This window comes from Eupeodes corollae, chromosome 1 (assembly GCF_945859685.1).
Source record: "Eupeodes corollae chromosome 1, idEupCoro1.1, whole genome shotgun sequence".
In the NCBI taxonomy this organism is placed as follows: Eukaryota; Metazoa; Arthropoda; class Insecta; order Diptera; family Syrphidae; genus Eupeodes; species Eupeodes corollae.
Genome location: NC_079147.1, coordinates 218094378 through 218109357, shown reverse-complemented (window position 1 = coordinate 218109357; position 14980 = coordinate 218094378). Strand labels below are relative to the sequence as shown.

The window sequence follows — 14980 nt, the reverse complement described above, 5'->3', positions numbered from 1 at the left end:
AGAACTACGACAGTACTTTGGTTAAAGCGGTTTGTTATGCTGCAGCTGATGAGAATTGACTTAACGACAATAAAGTGTTTTATTTTGATGAATTTGACATCGATAGATATCAGTTCCGCTAACTCATTATGGAAATTCTCATTTTATTTTGTCATCAAATATAAACCTTTGATAAGTTGACAAAATTCTTATAATCAAAAACTCCCTCTTAACAAAATAACAATATTGTAGGAAAAATCTTTAAACAGAACACAAAAAGAAATAACAAAAGTTGTGAATCAAAAATTGTAAAAAGAACATGAGGAGTTATTCTTCTTCCATGGTTTCTAAGCTTGTTATTAATAACGCTCCAAACATTTACTTAGCTGCAATGTTTGCTGTACACCTCAGAGCTTAATGACAGTGGACTAATAACAGCATTGGGTACTCCGTTATTTTTGATTATTAAGAACCAACTTTAAAAGCACATGTACCTTCAACTACATTTCAATAGATTTCAGATTTCTTTACCTTCGAGATCTTTTTTAGGAGGATAGGGAATTCTTCCAAGAATCACTTCTATACATATGGATCAACATTTAATGAGGGAGGCCTGTTTTCTATTTATTCATTATCACTGTCTTTTTGGCAATTACTTTTTACAACAGTCTTTTGTTCCAATTTCGTCTTAAATCTGAAATGCCGCGTCTTATTGGGCTGCAGAACAGTATGGTTTCACACTTAGTGTTGTGTGTGTTTAAGCTTCCACTTCGAGCAGAATGATTGCAGCTTACCAAATTTTCTTTGCAGTTCTGTTTGAATATCTGCAATTCTTGATCCACTTGCATAGAAAGTGGTATCGTCAGCAAAAGCTATCGAGTCATCGATTTCACTTAATATGTCAGAAACATATAAACTAAACAAGTGAGGCACAGTGCCCTTTGGAAAATCATTGGTGATACTAAGAACCTTGGTTGTAGTGTTTTGTCTATCGGTTACAACAAATTTATTATGTTTCACCATAGATGAAATTACTTTAACAAGATGGAGTGGAAATTCGTACCGTTCAATTGATTGTTTATGTGATCATGATAGTATTAAATAAAAACCCGTTCATCCAAACCGTGTCGAAGGATTTTTCGATATCTACTAAGCAGACAGCGGTACATCTCTTTGCGTTCAGATTCCAGTTTACATCTGAAATCATTTTGTAACTGCGTGCACTGCTGAATGATTTCTCTTAAACCCAAATTGGTTTCGCGGTTCTAGCTCCTTTTCTTCGCACACGAACTGGATGGACTTGCAAATAACCATTTCAAAAATCTTACTGATATTAGGTAGGAGACTTATTGGCCTATAGCTAGAAGAAGGATCCTTTTTCTTTTTTATTATTGGAAGTACCTACGAAGTTTCGACAACTCGGGAAGTAACAGTTATTTAGCAAGTTATTAAATATAAAGCAATATTGGCGTTCGGAATGTTCTAAACCGCTTGATTTTTTATTATTAACTTTACGAAATGTTTGTGTCAGTTCGTCTTGTGCTATACAGTAGTGCATGGTCCGTTCTACTGTACGTTCATTTGCCTTAAGATTATCATCTAAGGAGTGTCGGTATTTCGCTACTGTACAATCTTGACAATTCGGTATTTATCTCGTCAGGTTGGGTGCTAGGAAGTTCTCTAGCATGTATTGACTCAAAGTGAAATCCTATAAGATTGAGTGTATCTGCTTCAGTGTCTACGATAAAAGATTCATCGATGATTGGGCATTGTTGACTGTCAATCCAAGCTTGAGAAAGTAGTGTTTGCGATGATAATGGTGTTTTGAGCTTTTGTGTTTTAACATTATTATATTGTTTTGTAAATCTGTTTTATTTTTGGAAACATGTTTCTTAAATCAGATTTTATAATACTTTCAGCTCGTTGCTTCCAATAATTGTTTATACTATTTTCGAATCAAAAATCAAAACTTTTACATTTCTCAATAGTGATTTTAATCTTACTAGCTCTTGAAGGTAGCTCTATTCATTTTGAGGATGACAAAGAGCTTAGAAGTTTATCAAACTTCATAGGTAGATCTCCAACAACCTTAGTAAGAATGTTGATCTGTGCTTGCAAATTTTCATTTGAGGGAACTATATTTGGGTTTGAGGTAACATTGAAGCTCATGGGATTACGAACTATATTGGCAAATGATAGTCTTTCAGATTTCGTTGAGCTCAAAAGAAGGCTTCAAGATTCATGTGATATCAAAAAGTCTGTCGTACTCCATCATGACGTAGAGCCACTTTAACCTAACCGAACAGTGAAAAATGACATTTAATGTATGACAAAATATCTTCAACAAAAATTATGGAAACATTTTACTATAGTTTTCTAGGGCCTGAATGCCAACTAGTTGACGTCGAATCTTATAAGCCAGAATTACGTCCAGGTTCCATCGAAGTTTCTTAATGACTTCTTGTAAACTTGTTTTCAACTTTTACAAAAATCAAATTTAAGTACCATACTAACAAGCACACATTAAGTTGGAACTTTTATGCGTCTCATAAGTTTGAGATCATTTGCAAACACCAAAGAAAAGGAATTTAAGAGAATATCAGGTAAGTAGTATATAAATATAAAAAAACAAAAGTGGTCCAAGATGACTTCCCTGTGGAATACCAAGGAAAATATCGATTAATATTGTGAGATAGGAGCGCATCCGAATTGAACAAGTTAAAAAGAATATCAAGCTTTTCAAGTTTATCGATAAAATTAGTGTAAGGAACTCTGTTAAATGTTTTTGTCAAATTCGTATAATATAACATGGACTTGGTAACTTAAGTTTAAATCACTTTAAACACTGTTAAGACCATACCTTTTACTTTACAATGAAATAAACATCCATAGATTTCTCTTGAAAAATATAACATCTTTTTATTTGTTTAATCAAAACAAACATTCATATTGAAAAACCCTCTATAAAAATAACATAGTTTTTGACGAGAGAATACTTTAGCAAACAAAAACATGGAAATTATTGGACAGTATCCACCTTTAACATTTTTCAATTTGGCTTCTCTTGAATTAAATTCGTAAATATCGACAGTTAAATACCAATTGAAAAACTTCAAGATTTTGTTTAAGACTATTACACTCATAGCATAAAGTTTGAAAGTTCGCGTCGTCGTGACGTTGATACAAATACCTTTTTCACCAATTATTTTATTTTAACACAAACCTCAACATAACCTGACATTTCAAAATGTGACCTAACCTTTTATGGATCCTTAACTTTATTTGTTTTTTCCTAAACAATTTAACCACCATGAAGCCATGAACCATAAACAACTACTATCTAGATAGTGAACTTTTCGGCGTTGTATTGCGCGTTATGAAATATTCGAATTAGCTTGATTTAACGTTCGTTATAAAAGTTCCTTGTTGAACTTTAATTTAATTTTGTAAGTGCAACTTTGTAGGCATTTTCAAATCTACACACGACCACCAAACGAATGACTTTGAAGACACAAAAGTTTTAAACTTGTTAAAATATTAAATTAAATTTCGTACAAGAAAAGTTAAGCGTTTTTTCCATTTCGTTTTTTTTTGTTCATTGTTTTTTATTTTGCACAACAAAATGGACATGATAACTGTTTTACAAAAGTATATCTATATAAATGACATTGAATTCTATTGCTACTTTTCACTTAGGCAAAAAGTAAAAGTTTGGACTTTCAAAGAAGCCGACATAGATGATGATGATGATGTTATAGGGAAATGTCTCTCAAGATAATTGTAGAAGTTTTAGAACTTTTTTTTACTTTAAAAGTTCCAACATCAATCAATATTTTAACTTGAATGAAAATGCTATACGTATAAGTCTACATATTTTAAGCTCTCATCGTAACTGTGAATCTATCAATAAAAATACAAAAACTTGTAAATGATTTTTTTTTCAAGTTGACACTTTTGTCATCTTTCCCATGATGAATTAATGTTTTAGGTGTTTTTGGGTTTCACTTTTAAAGAAAGGATCAGTTTGTTATTTAGAAATAATGTTTCGATTAAACTTTATAGGCCCATTTTACCGAAAGTTTTCGAAAAATAATTATTTTCAGCGTCTTCAACGAAAATAAAGGGTTCATTTTCTAAACGAGTGGTTTTCAAAAAAAGATAATGATTTGATGTAATGGTAAATAATTTATCTTCTGCTGGTTCGAATATATTTCAGTCGAGAGGACCAAAGGGTAGACCAGGGCCGTATGTCAGAAAAAACGTGCCGAATAATCTCTTCTAAGGCTTCACTCGTCTCTGCCTAGGCAAATGGCTACACATAACCCCACACAAGATAGTCCAGCGAAACTCAATCGCACGATTTTGGAGTCCACGTCGCGAGATAATGTGCTTAGCAAAAGGTTTCTTCAATAAATTAATTGTTTTGAAATGGCAAACCAAACTGAGCAATGAGAGCGGGGAGTGGTGTTTCTACTAAGGCACCTCTCCCTTTATCCAGATAGCAACGGAGGCAAAATGCAATCAACAGTTTCAGTTAGGTTAGACGATTTAGTGAACATAAAGAGCGGTTATACCGCCTCTCACGCTTGGAGTTGAAATCAAGGACTAAGTCTTTCAGGTTGAAGGCGTCAAGGTGATTTCCTGGACAAGTAAAACAAAAATAGATGCCGAGCACCAACAAGCACGAACGAACTTCTGCACACGGGATGTCAGGTCTCTTTATAGACCACGTGCAGCTGAGTAATTAGCAAAGATCCTAGATTGTTATAAGGCAGGTATCACCGCCATTCTGGAGGTAGATGGGCACCGGGCAGGGCATTGGGGCTAGACTTAGACAACAAGTTTTAAGATAAAAGTACACCAAGAAGCACCTCATTACCATAGCGACATAAATCTATGTTCTTCGAGCTATTGGAAAAAGCATATGAGAACTGAGCAAGTGCCCTAGCGGCGATAATGAAATTGTCTTGGGATATTTTAATGCCAAGCTAGAAAAGTAGGACATCTTTACTTAATTCGTACTTAGGTCCTTAGACCTGTACAGTCCGTTGGGAACCTCTTAAGGGAGGTTTTACGATTTCCGGAGATGTGTTTCAGCTCCCTCCAATTCTTGCCTCGTGACGGTGATTCCGCCTTGACTGTCCTGCGCCTCTTGTGTGAGCGGATGCTACTGCATTGCTTGGCCTGCAATGCAGTCGTTACCTTTTCGAAGCGTATGTATAATCCATTGCCACTTCGTATTATAGATTCTATAGGTTCCTGACCTGTCCTTCTATGAAGGACCTCATTTGATATGCGGTTTGGCCAGAAAATCCGTAGGATGTTACGAAAACATCTGTTCACGAATATTTGCAGTTTTTTTGTTATGGCTGAAGTAACCTTCCAAGTGCTGCACCCACAAAGAAGCACAGATTCGACAGAGTTATTCCTCCTGATAAAGTAATTCCTCCAAGTTTTTGACAGCATACCGAACGCCGCTTTTACTTTTCCGATGGCGCAGATGACGTCTTGTTTGGTTCCGCCTTCGATAGAAACGATACTTCTAAAGTATTGAAAGCTCTCCACTTTTTCACCGGTTGCTAGAAAATATTTATTTGAGAGGATGGTCGGATCCGTGGCTGATCATTTTTGTTTTGTCGAAAATAATTTTCAACCGATCAATTTTAATAACGATATTAAAGGCCTTCTCGAAGTCGATGAACAGCAAGTGTAGTGCTGATCGATATTCAACGCACAGCGCCGAATCCTGCTTGTTCGGCATCGAATGTGGCCTCAAGGTGTTCTCTGATGCGTTCCAGTATGACTTTTGCTCCTATTTTGGAAACAGTAGGTAGAACGCAAATTCCTCTCCAGTTTTTGCACTTTGTAAGATCTCCTTTTTGGGGAGCTTGAGTATAATTCCCTTCTTCCACTCATGGGAGCAGCTTTTGGTGGTCCAGCCTTGTTTTATGAGCGGATGAAGCAGTTCGCGTGATGACGTTGGCGCTGCTTCCATCAAGTCCTACAACTTTGTTGTTCTTAAGTGCTTTAATTGCGGCAACGATCTCATCTTTACTGTGAGGTGCGGATTCGGGTATTAGTTTCTTCAGGCGCTTAATCTTTGGTGGAATAAAAACAACCTCCAATGACGGACTCAGCCTCATCGATTTTGCTAGGGGCTAAACGAAATGATAGCCAGTACGCGTTTTCCACACCTCAACATTCGCAAAAGGTATTTGGGAGTTCCTCAGAAAAAATCGGTTACCCAAAGTAAATTTACGCTAATACTTCGTTTAACGAAGACATTTCTTCAACGAAAGTTTTTTTTAAGTTTTAATCCAAGTCCATGCAACATTTTCAATGTGAAGCTATTAAAGAATCAGTAAAATGCCTAAGAACTGATATAATCGTGAGCAATTTTTCGTTATAAATCATGTTTATCCTAAACTTTAGAACCGAGGAGAATATTCAATTGTTACACGGTCGCTAATATGAAACTTGAACTTCTCGTATAAACAAAACCAACGCAGACAATAATATTTATTGGAAATAATTGATATATCTGGCGTTTTATGAAACTTGTGTGGTGTTTTCTCCTCCAACTCTGAATAAAACCTGTAACACAATTTTAACATTGACGTTGGCGCCATTTAGACACTATCAACTTGACATAAGTAGATCAAGGGCACACAACAACAACAACAAATTGCCTAAATATTTATGCTTCAGCACTCTTTCCAAACAGGCAGTCAAAACCCTCTACACACAATTGGTGCTTCATTGCTTCATTATTATTATATAAAGCGTTTTATAACGTTCGCTGTAATGAGCTCCAATCAAGCGATTTATCCTCCTTATACTTGGATGTAAATTAAATTTTCGTTCTGCAACTGTGATTTCAGTTTTGTTATAAATCAACTAACATAGATATATGCAGGTACCTGCTTATTCTGACGAAGCAAAATGAAACAAATAAAAAAAGAAATCAATACTTCTTTGGGTCGGGGGGTAAACGCGATATCAATATCGCATTTCGACACGCAAAGCCATTTCGACTCGCGAAACAACTATGAGAGAATCTAGAATAACATTTTCAATCAATCGTCAAATAAGAGAAAAGCGAAATAAATTACAAAAATTAAATTACAACAACGCCAACGAGACTCCCTTCTTCAACGTACGTCCGCATCTTCGTGCTTGTCTTCGTCGCACTTCTCAGGTCCACCCAACACGCCCGGGAAGGTGGGTTAGGAAGTCTCGTTTGGTGGGTCGTGTCAATGTAAAATACAAAATATTAAAATAAAAATCAGAAGCAAGAAGTATAAAATCGAAAATTATTATTACCGAAGTTCAAAGATTTTTTTTTTAACTTTTTTTCCATTTGCCAGTTTTATTGAGAATTAAATTGAAATTGATTCGTTCCGATAGTTGGTTTTTTGTTTTAGTTTTTTTTTTCGAGTAATTGTAAATTGAATTTCATTCGAGACCGATGACGTCTGATGATGATATTGATATATTTTGTTGGTGAAAATGAAATTTGAAAATATAAATACACTGAGAGAAAAATACTCACGCGCATACACTAAAGCATTTTCAAGAACATTTCGGAATCGCCCTTACCTGAAATAAAAATTGTGAAAAACTAATTTTAGATTTATATGATATGCATAGAAATTAATATATTCTTACAAAATTTTACACTGAAATAACGAAATATTTGTTTAAAAACAAAACATTTCATTTTTACTTTTAAAATAAATAAGGTGGCGCAACAATCCGTTAAGGAAGGACTAGGGCCTAGTAACTTACAACTCTCAACCATTCCTGTTTACGAGTACTGTTGGGGACCTACTGTTTTAAGTCGAATCCGAACGGCTAATTTGAGAAATCAGTTTTCGTGACAAGAATTACTCTTGGAGGATTTGTCAATTGCTCGAAAGGGGCAGTAAAAGTAAAAAAAAAAAATTTTAGATGACACAGGCAGAAATTGAACCCGAGACCTCTGGCTTGACAATCTAACGTACAAACGTATTTTTTAATTTTAAAATTATTTATTCCGAAAATACGGGCACAAAAAACTTTGTTTTAAAAGATCACTCAAAAACAGACCCACCAGTCCCATATTATTTTGTTTTCTTCTTCAACAATCCAGTGTTATATTACACTTTTCAGTTTTTGTTATTTTAAAACACATATTTAAGCTTAATTTAAAAAAAAAAATAAAAAGCGGTAAATAGTACGCCATTTCGAAGCTCAATGTCAATTCTTGGATTTATTTATTAAAGATCAACGCAACATCATAAACAACTCTTTTAAGATCGTTCCGGTAGGAAATCAATTCAAATCATTTGCGGTCTTCCAAGCAACTCCACAAATTTTCCATCACACTTATATCTCGTGGTTGTGAAAAAGATTTATATTTGTGGACAGTTGTAGAGCAAACAAAGTTTATAATTGTTTCCTATGCCGACACCTGAATTTAAATTTGTGTTCAGGGTGTCCGACATTCTGGTCTATTATTATTTTCTCAATAAAAGGAAGACCTATCCCCCGTAATGCTAAGCCGTTGCTCTCAAATATTGTTCTTTCAGCTCTTCGTTGAGTTCACGTCAAACATTAGAATTACTTCCAGAGCCAAAAAAAAATATAATTTCTTTCGTCGGTAAAAATGCATGTTTTCCAATACTCGAAGTCTTTGCTGACATTTCCTATGGCAAACTGAAACTCTCTTAATTGTGTGTGCTTTGCTAATAAAAGGTTTCTTCCTAGCAAGCCGTCCGTCGTATTGATGATTCCTCAAGATTATCCGAACCGTTTCCGCACATGTTGTTTTGATAAGATAAATTCCGGCATTTTGATCAAAATAAAGGTAATGGTTTTTATTGTTGATTTGCTTTGCAGATATTTTCTAAAATCAATTGTTCCATGCATAAGTAAGTAAGTAAGCAAGTAAGGATTTAGCAAAAACCGACTACAAATCTGTACTTTTCACATTTTTGAGAAAAATTCTCAAAATTTAAAGAGCTCTATCTCGGTAACTATAAGAGCGTTTCAGTCTCGAAAAGAGCCGATGATTTTATTTTTCTCAAACCAATACTTTAGCAAATATTTTGAAAATACAGGAAAAAGTCCAAAAATTGAGCAGTTTTTTTTTTAGTTTAATTTTTAAAATCTATGTTAATGAGATATTTAGCCGTAAACCAATTTTTATCAATTTTAATAGCATTTCCTAAAAGCTTTTTATTTATTTTATTAACAAATGCAAATTGGATGAATAAAATTAATTTGAAGTCGATATTATTTATTATTCAGGAGATATTGAGAACCGAACATCAATTTGTAACAATCTCGCCTACATAAATTGAAAACTTATTTTTTATTAAACATAATTTATAAAAAAACAAATTAAGTACATGATTTAAAAAGTGTTTTTTTTTTCTAATAGTTTACTATTGAAATTAAATTTTATCTTCAGAAAATTTTATTAACAATTCTCCCCCTATAATTTAGAGCCAGCTTGCAGTACATATACAGTTTTTAACGTCGACTTCGTTCAACAATGATACAATAAATTTCATTTTCATTCAAAAAACCCTTTTCAAGAACATTTCTCCTGATATCGTTAAGAATTGGACATTTACCCATAAAGTGAAAAACATTTTCTCTCACTTGCAGATTACATAAAGAGCATAATATTGGTAAATCCTCCCTATGTGGAATGAAGTTAAGGGGTACGAGTTCACCACTCAGCTTTGAAATCATCGAAATCTCCTCTACGCTGTATTCATCCCGGAAATAGTTCTTCGCCTCCAAATTGTGATTGATTTGGCTGTAAATTGCTCTGTGCGGAGATCCAATTGCTTCATTAAGGCATTTTCCCCACATCATATCATGTATGTATGTCAAGGTCCATGTCACTCTCCCTAGCATGTTTCATTCACTATGCATATCATCCTGACCTCTCTCGAATAGTTTGAAGTGCCACAATCTTCGGTAACCGGTAATTATCCATATTCATAATCAATCTATATTCGAAGTGTTCGTACAAAGAGTGGCTGCAGTCCCGTTTCCAACATAACTATATAATTCGGCGATTCGGTGGCAGCCGGAAGATCCTTTTAACGTAGAAGCGTAACAATTTTTCCACATCTTCATATTGCTTGGCTCTCCACACTTGAGCTGCATAGAATAAGATTGATTCTGCTACTGCCTTAAAAACAGTGTACTTACTGCTATGTGCGATATTTCTGTTAGAGAAACATCTACTCCAAATGCGCTGATGGCGGCTTTTGCACTTGTAAGCTTGTCTCAATCACTCAAAATCACTCCAAGGTCTTTGAACTCTTTGAAAATCTCTATATTTTCACAATTGTAGTTCCATTTTTCATTAAGGCAGTTTCTACCTCCTCCGTTCTTGAAAATCATGATCTTAGACTTTTCCATGTTTAATATTACGTTCCATATTTTACAGTACTCAAAAATCCGGTTTATTATAAGCTGTAGTGATTCTGGAGATGAAGCGAGAACCACAATATCATCCGCAAACAAGAGTGATTTAATTAATTCACCCTCTTGTGCGATACCAACACGTAAGAAATCGACTAAGTCTTCGATATGTCCAAATTTCAACGACATTCGCATGCCAAAGAGCTTTCCTATTTACCGTATCAAATGCAGACTTAAAATCCACTAAAAAGTGTATAACTTCTTCCTTCTTCTTTTAAATGAATCCGCAATGCTTTTCAGAACAAAGATATAATCGATTGTTGAGTAACCGGATCTAAAGCATGAATGAAAATTTTTTAACAGCTTATTTTCTTCAATCATTTATTGAGCCGTGTTTGCAGAACAGCAGTAAATATTTTATAACACGAATTTAAAAAAGATATTCCTCGATAGTGAATCGGAAAAATGATTGATTCCCTAAATTCTTGAGGAATCATACTTCTTCCCAACAACTCGTTGTAAATTTTTGAAAAGATATTTGAGTCGAAAATCAATTTTTACTAACTTCTAGTAATTATTTTTTATGTTTTTATTTTTTAAAAAAAAAACTGCCAATTTTATTTTTTTTCATTTTACAAGGTGACAAAAATGTTATTCTTTTTTGCATACAATTATTTTGGAGATAAAATCATTTTTTGTTCGTAAAATATTCGAGGTGACAAATATGCAAACATTTTCAATTCGATAAATCGGACCGATCACAATAACTTCCTATGAGAATGAGACACATTTTTGACACACGCACTTGCTGCCCTCGATCTCTAAAATGCTTGAGCATACACAAAATTGTATGAGACAAGAACGGTCCCGACACTTAGTTTAAACAATTCTAATCATTGCAGCTATAGAAACGGAGATAATTATGGAAGTTTCCAATATTTCCATAACTCACGGCGAAGCAGTTACAATGTTTTATGAGACTATTATTTTTAGCGTTATTTTATTGGAGTAGATTAAATTGTAGAAATTAGTAGATCACAGTTGTAGATGAGATGTCAGACTTTATCTCGAAGTTAAATTTTTTACAGATTGGTACATTATAAAAATATATATTGTTTCTCTAAGTGTAGCTGTTGAATGTACATATTCTACCGTACAATTAAATTATTTATTTCCCATTAGAATACATTTTGTATTTTAATTTCAATGTCAATTCGTTTATAGCACTTTCACATAATTTTAACTACTATATTTTTTTTGTTATTGAATTTTTGGAGAAAATAAAATATTAACCTGAATATGCAAAATTGTTAATGATATGATTTTGAGGTTAAGAGAATATTGATCTATACCGTACAAAAAGAACACAGTAAAAAAAGACAAAAAATTAATGTTTGTTATTGATTTTAATACCTTTTCATTTTTAATTGTGTTGTGACGTAACTATAACCATAATTGGCGTTACTCTAATTAGATATTATTAATTTTGTATTGAATTTAACATTATAAATGTGCAAAGCTTAATTTTAGATTCTTATGTCTTTAGGCACTTTTTAAGACAATAGATCTAAAATTTTACATTTTATTGTAGCGATGAATATTGTGTTATTTGTTTTTAATCAATATTGGTTGGGAAGGTTTTTGAAATTTATTTGTTGCAAGCTTCAGGCTGGCCAACAAAATGTGAATACTTCAAAAAGACAATACATAGTTGAATGATACTTATTTTGATTTTATTTGATTAATTCTGATTTCATAGGGCCAACTGGTCTCTGAAATTTGTCTGCCTAATTGGTTACCACACTGTTGTGACAGTTCTCCGAAAATTCATTTAGTTAGAAGACTTTTACATATATACTATCTTTAATTTTACGCTCAATGGAATAGTTCTCAATAAGATACAGATACAGGTTTGCGAGTACCACTCAAAAACATAGATATTTTTTTTTAATCATGACTTGGTTAACATTAAAGTTATCCTTAGGTCATTATCCTATTAAAAATACCATCTAAGGGCATATTTTTGTAGGTTACATTTCATAGTATGTCCCACTTAGTCACCCAAGAGAAGAAACCCGAAAGTGCTATCCTGTCATCTCTAATTTTTTATATTTGTTTGTTTTATTTGTATTATATGATTAATGTTTATCCCGTGTTATAAGTGGTAACCAGCTCTGAAAAATTTGACAAGGTTTGCCAATCTGGCCCATTTAAAATTTCAATCGTTTCTTGTACTGATAGGGATGGTTTACCAAAGCATACACTTCTTTGCTGGTTAAAAATGAAATGAAAGCAATCTTCTTTAACTCTCAAGTTACACCAATTGCAAAATTGGTCAAAGCTTCCGTTGTATGGTTTTTCATTTAAATGTAGAAGTTCGCATCTTGATTCGAAAATTAGGGAAATATCTTTATAGGAGAAAAAATCTTGGAAGTAGTTCTTGTCACACATAACTTGTGTGATGATGATGAATTTAGCTGCTTATAGAGTAATTAGGTCTCCGATTGACGGACATTTTCAATCATCTGATTTCGGTTAGATTCTACAAGTTTTGGATAATTTCGTAGAACTTCGTTTTTCATCTGAACAAGATTGTTGAGATTGATCTGCACAACTTCTTCTTCACTAGTTTTTATTCTGAATTCCGTATAGTATGATTATCTCACATAACCGAGTTTCCCGTAGACCAAGCACTTAAATTAAATAATCAGCCTGTACCTTTAGACTTAAAGTGAAAAAGTTTTGGTAGGCATGTTTCCAAATAAATTGAATAGTTTGGTCCGGTTAAGGAAATATTGAATATTTTTTTTAAGATATGTCTTTGAAACTTTTCAATTTCTTCGCATTCTTGCATACCCCATATTTGTGCCGCATAACAAAGATTTCACGACTGTATTGAAAATATTACATTTTGTTGAAAGGTTTAAGTGATCGTTAGAGAAAATCTTCTTCCAAGTACCATTAATTATGCTCTGTGAAATGTTTGCTTTTGCTACAAGTTGCTTATAATAAAGGGTAGGCTCCCAAAAACTTGTATTCTTTCGATATTTCTAAACGACTTCCATTAAGTATCCAGGTGTTCCTAACTTCACTCCGATTGGAACGCGAAAATACCATTACTTTCTTTTTGTCTGTGTTGATGACTAGGCCCCACTTGACACAATAGTCCGTAAGACGATTTACCATCAATTGCAGGGTTTTTGCTGATTCGGATAACAAAAGAAGGTCATCAGCGTAGAGTAATACATTTATTATGATACCCGAATTCGGACACCTCCTAAATAGTTCTTTTTTAAGCCAGCATAAACCTCTATAAGTAATCAAGCCTGTTAATGAGAACACCACAAAATATATCTTCGCAATGACATTCATGAACGGATATGCCTTCGTAGTTTTCATCTGCATTTTGATCACCTTTCTTATGGATTGGATCTTTACGTTAAAAGCTTTTCACAATTACTAGCGATAAACCAACCGTAAACATCTCGTTCAGTTTTTTAACGGATATCTTTTTTCGTAGAATTTTCCATTCGTATGGCATTTAGTACTATTTTAGTCTTCCATTAAATAAAATAATTTAGGTGGTGCAACAGCCAATGAGAACTAGCGCCTAGTGACTTACAACTCTCAACAATTCCTGGGTGCCAGTAAAGTTGTCAGGGATGATATTATATAACCATACTATGAAACCGCTCGCGCAGAATATACATTGTGGTATGTAGTGCTATCCTGTTGCGACCATATGACACCGGTTTCCAAATCATCCAATTCAGAGCACAAGAAGTGAGTAATCATTAACCTATAGCAAGTGCTGTTGAAGGATACGACCTGGCCAGCATCGTTTTCGAAGAAGTACAGAACGATATTCACACCAAAAAGAAACTTTATTTGGATGCATTGGCATTTCGTGATTCTTGAATTTTGCTTATTCACGTACCTATTCATCCAAAAATAAACCTCATCTCTAAAGATGATTTTTCGACCAAAATTGGGATCAACTACTCTAAAATCCAATTAGCGAACACACGATGCTGCGTTTAACATTTTGGTTTCAGCTCCAAGGCATGTTGTCGGTAGATCTTACTTTGTTGCCTTACGGGAGTTTGCTGGTTGTTCACTAAGCCGGTGGCCTCGAATTTTAATAATAAACGACGCTGTAACTTGTCATAATGATTTGTCTTTAGTGTCTGATATTTTGACAAAAAGTAAATGAAGCAATATGGCCGCCAGGAGCTGTCAAAAACAATTCGACCATATTGAAAAACCCATAATACAGCTTTTTTTATGACGTCTCAAAGTAAAAATTTTAACATAGCAGTTTTGAAGAAAAATGATTTTTTTTTTACTTTTTTACATAACAGTCCTCAGGTGCTCAGATCAATGTGTCCTTATAATTCAAACAAAAGCTCTTTACTTTCCACCATCACAAAAATACCCTCTACAGAGGTAGAAATTCTACGATATATGAAGAATCCCTACAACAATCATGGTCGCATCAGTGCACGGACAATGAAGTTTGCTCCTTGATTTTGCTTCCCAACTACAGTTCTTGTTGTCATCACGCGTGTGATGTGAA

The 14980-nt window shown here is 33.9% G+C and overlaps 1 protein-coding gene across 3 annotated transcripts in view; it reads right to left on the bottom strand.

Moving 5' to 3' along the window:
• The window catches only part of LOC129942021 (protein sarah), a 117023-nt gene that overhangs the window by 47647 nt on the left and 54396 nt on the right, over window positions 1-14980 (bottom strand). The window contains exon 2 of one of the 3 annotated variants that reach the window (XM_056050814.1): window positions 7532-7578. The exons of the other annotated variants lie outside the window; for them this stretch is intronic. The gene's annotated coding sequence lies outside the window, so the exon portion shown is untranslated. The remainder of the gene's footprint in view (window positions 1-7531; window positions 7579-14980) is intronic. 3 annotated transcript variants of the gene reach the window in all.